The 5,000-nt window shown below is 34.7% G+C and overlaps 1 protein-coding gene across 1 annotated transcript in view; it reads left to right on the top strand.

Moving 5' to 3' along the window:
* Positions 1 to 5,000, top strand: part of LOC137620333 (cuticle protein AMP1A-like) — a 257,324-nt gene that overhangs the window by 168,857 nt on the left and 83,467 nt on the right. The gene's annotated exons all lie outside the window — the stretch shown is intronic.

The raw sequence follows: 5,000 nt of genomic DNA, 5'->3' as shown, positions 1-5,000 counted from the left end.
CTTATCAAATTCTAATCTTATTACAGGAGGGTGAATTTTGCTTCTTAAAATTATTTTTTCCTCTTCTTTCCTTAGATTGAGACAACTTTTACTTCTCGCCATTCTATGGTCACTTGAATTTAATATATATAAATATATATATATATATATATATATATATATATATATATATATATATATAAATAAATATATATATATATATATACATATATATATATGTATATATATATATGTGTGTGTGTGTGTGATTTGTGCGTGCGTGTGTGTGTGTGTGTTCGTTGATATACATACATATTCATAAATATGTACACACATACATGTATTTATATCTATAGGTACTTTATAAGATGTATATATATGCATATATATACTGTATATATATATATATATATATATATATATATATATATATATATATACAGTATATAGTTATATATAAGGAAAATGCTCCTATATATTAAAAAGATTTAAACATGCCTAAGGTATGTACTGTTTTTGGTTGTCACAGTAGAGGGAAATATGCCGAATATAGCTCGTTCTATCAATTCCCCCAAGATGAAAAACTTCCACAGAAATTGGTACACTTCCGTCGCAGCCACTTAGAACTTACCCTTTACAGAAAGATGTTTCTTACCTGAAAACTAACATGATTCAGATAAAGTGCGCAATGAGAGAACTTTATCATAAGGTCCATCGCACAACAACGAACATGAAAAGGCCTCCGAACCGAGGGAAATTATATAACATTAGAAGGGGAACTGTGCCTTTCGGCAATAACATTTACAGCTTTCGATGAAATCCAGGAAGAACATTTTGTAGTCAGTAATGACTTACAAGACATACTCAGGAGGCTATGGAAAAATCGGTTTTATTGCAAGAAAATTCCTTCAGTAACAGTTGTTGAGAAAAGTACCTGATTACGATAAAATAACTTGGATGGGGGAGATTTCTAAATTCCAAAGAGCAATTGTTCATCTCAATGATGATTCCCTTAAACAATTGGAAACGATGGAGAGGTTGTTAAGTACCACCACGGAGAGACGGTATTAAAATCTGGTAATGAAGCCATTAAGAAATTGTCTTGTGATATTAAAAGTTTTGTTGATTTACCTAAAGAGATTATACCGCACGTGTTTCATACACGCTAGTGCACAGCAACGGATTTGATTTATTATTTTAGCTCTTGCTCTCTCCAACTTGTGTTATCATGCTAGCTCATGTTCTATAATGTTTGAATTTTTATGAGGTTCTTGCTCGCAAAGTTATTATATCCGTTGTCAACTGGCCTTTTTTAGAATGCATGTTCTGAACAGAACTTTAAAAAATTGCCAAAATTTTAAAAGTAATGTGAAAAAATGCATTCTGGTTAACAAGAATTGCAAATCCTGTGGTGTTCTGCTAACAAGGAGAGCATCATCAGCATATTCTAGGTCTGCTAAATTCCTATCACCAATCCAGTCCAATCCTTCTCCACTATCTCTAACTGTTCTACGCATTACAAAATCCACGAGGAGGATAAACAACATAGGTGACAACACATTCCCTTGGAGTACTCCGCTGTTCACTGGAAATTCATTTGATAAGACTCCATTAACATTAACTTTGCGCTTACTATGCTCATGAACAGACTCAATCAAATTTAAATATTCATCAGGAATTCCATAATACGCAGGGCTCTCCATAAAATTGGCCGGTGCATACTATCAAAGGCTTTTTCATAGTCCATACCTGCCATCAAAAGGCGATTTCTATATTCTACGCATTGTTGTACAAAATGAAAATTTGGCCAATGCAACTGCTACCTTTTCTAAATCCTACTTGTTCATCTCTCAGCTTTTCACCAATCTTTCCAATCTCTTTAGAATAGGTATACTATATATTTTCATAACAACTGACGTAAGTATTATGCATGAAATATCACACGAGGTTGGGCTGATGATAGATAGAAGAAAGAAAGAAATGATGAGAACGGAGTATGCAATGGAAGATGAAATGTCATTGGAAGGAGAAAGGATTAATGAGGTAGATTCATGTTTAATAACTATGATCTCCAATACAGGGTCTTTAGAATTGGAGTTTAGAGAAGGATTGAAAAAAACAATCCAGACAATGGCTAGGTTAAGTAAAATTTGAAAATCAAAACGCCTGAAATTACATATAAAAATCAGACTATATATCAGTTTAGTGAGATCGATATTACTCCATGGACATGAGTCATGGTATGACAATGAAACCATTTCCAATAGATTTAGTAGATTTGAGAACAAAGCCTTTAGAAGAATATTGGAGGTTAAATGGCAGGACAGGATTAGAAATGAAACTATAAGAGAGATTACTCGAGTGCTATATGGGGATGAGATCATGATGAGTGGTAGATGGAAATGGTTTGGACATGCTCTTCGGACTCCCCAAGAGTGATTAGTTCACCAAACGTTCAGCTGGACTCCACAAGGCAATAGAAGAGTTGGAAGACCCAGACCTACATGGCTGAGGACTATGAAGTGCGAAGTAGGAGATGACGAATGGAGAAGTATTGAATTAAAAGCTCAAGATAAAGACGACAGGCGAAATCTAACCGGGGCCCTTTGCGTCAATAGGTGTAGGAGGAGATGATGACTGTGAAAAAATTATGTCTGCTTTGTATTATTAGATGTCAGTGTCTTTATATTTTATTTCTATTATCATTTTCTAATGACATTTTAAATGAATATCTGGTCTTACTAATTCACGAGCTTTAATCTTTAACTATTGATGATTGATTATTGTAAGCAATTTTATTTCCTCACTCGAATATATCTTCATGCAAACCTAATAGCTTTTGACATAAGCCAAATTAATTCTGTTGTAAATAATACATTAATGGCATGAGTGGCTGCCGACTAAAATCTAAATAATCCTCCATTGCTGTCATTAATTTTTCACAGTTCGTCATGGGATTTGTTAAAATGCGTTTTTAGTAACATAAAAAGCAATGCAGTAGTATTTGAAATGAATATGACTTTTAAATAGTTTTTTGCTACAGTATAATGCCTGGAAATTATTCATCAAATGAATTTTATACACACACACACACACACATACACACACACATATATATAATTTTCAGTCGGCCCTTTCTTTATTTCTTGAATAGAACTAAAAACACAATCCTCAGCCGTCATTTCAAACGAGAATGAATAAAGAAATCTATCTCTCTCTCACTTTCATTCATACCCACACAAGTAAATTGAAACGGAAGTATAGAAGGATAGAGACATGATTTGTCTTTACTGGTAATGACATTAAAGTTTTCTGATGATCTGTCAAAGAACGTAATCTCTTCATATCTACTTGTGAAGACATTAAATGACGATACAAATTAAGAAAAGACATCCCATGGAGGGTTAGAAAAATTGGGTGTGTATGGAACTATAGAATTTCGTAGGATCTTTTAATTACCTTTTCCTTTCTCAGTCATGCTAATCCGTTTCTTAGTAGACCAAGTAACATCATCCACGAAAGCCAAGAAAAATCAAATCTGCATGAAATAATACCATTTAATTACATAGGAGAGGAAAATAGAGAGTCAGTTAAGTTTTTCATTCCCAAATAGGTTAATGGCACCGATCACCTGGGATGCTACCAGATGACGGAGGCGCAAATTGTGGGTCAGTGCTTGCTCAGACCTTACAGTACGTGTTTACTGTAGACCTTGAGGCTTATTACCTCCGCCATGGAGGTATTACGATCGAGTCGGATTATTTATTTGTGTCTGTGGCCAACCACCTCCTAGGGGCTAGACGCACCGTCAAAAAGCCCCTGTCCGGAGAGAAGCTCCGGGCAATCTAAAGAAGAAGTGTCTGTGGCCATTTGCCTAAGGAAAGGATTACGTCAAAGCTACAGGGCGGATTTTGAGGAAATTTTCGACGAAGATAAACCTTACAGCATGGACGTCCCTGTTAAATTTTACAGGTGACTGGGATCCGGATCCGGATTCTAGATCCGGATTTGCATTTTTCTTGTGTCTGTGGACAGAATTACCTCAAAACTTCTCGTCGGATCTTGACGAAATTTTCACCATAGATAGATCATTACGTTTTGAGGATGATCCGGATCGGGATTCTAGATCCAGATTTGCATTTTTCGCCATTTTGAAGATAACGTCAAACTACTCGACAGATTTTGACGAAATTTTCACCATGTATAGAATGTGTGGCTTTGGAGTAACATTGTGCCAGTTTTTTGAAGGAGTGTATGTCTGTGACTGGCGATATTAACCCTCAACCCGTAAACCTATGCGAGAAAACGCTGATTGGTATGTCAAGGTTTATTGAACTTTATTTTTTTATGTCTAACATGTTTCGGGTACTGTATGGGTTCCATCGCTCCAGCTTCTTGGCGTTAAAGCTTGATATTTGATGTGGTTAACTTTAATTGAGATGAAGGTATAATTTTTTCATGTCTATTATATCCTATTATCAAATATGGAGTGGAAAATGAAAAAAAAAAGGCTTTTTAGGATGAATGACAGAAAAATTTATCAAAATACACTTATGACTGTTGACTGTATAACCATAAGACACGAAGAATGAAAGAAATAGCAGGGCGGGTGAAAAAGATTGGTTTTGTCCCTTGGGTTGCCGAAGATATTCAACATATTACACTGTTTGAAAAAATCGTAATTTTAATCGGGAATAATCTGTAAAAATATACCGTTCTCAACCGCATTTCAGTAAAATATTCGCGACCGTAATTTTACCTTACTTTGTTATCATCTTTTACGGGTTGGTAACCGTAATATCACTCTTTTACGTCAGTAATTCCCTTTTTAAAACGGTAAAAATCCTGGAATAAATGTTGCCAGATATTTACTGTTTTTATACTGCAAATTTTTAAGAGTGTAGATTCAAATAATAAACGAAAAAAAAAGACAATATTGTTTATCTTCTGTCCTGCAAAACAAAAATACAAACGCCATAAGAGCCACATATTATCACAAACCTTAAGTTATCAAATTCCTC

This window comes from Palaemon carinicauda, chromosome 26 (assembly GCF_036898095.1).
Source record: "Palaemon carinicauda isolate YSFRI2023 chromosome 26, ASM3689809v2, whole genome shotgun sequence".
Taxonomy (NCBI): domain Eukaryota; kingdom Metazoa; phylum Arthropoda; class Malacostraca; order Decapoda; family Palaemonidae; genus Palaemon; species Palaemon carinicauda.
Note: the sequence above shows the minus strand (reverse complement) of the source record. Positions and strands in the feature narration are given on the sequence as shown.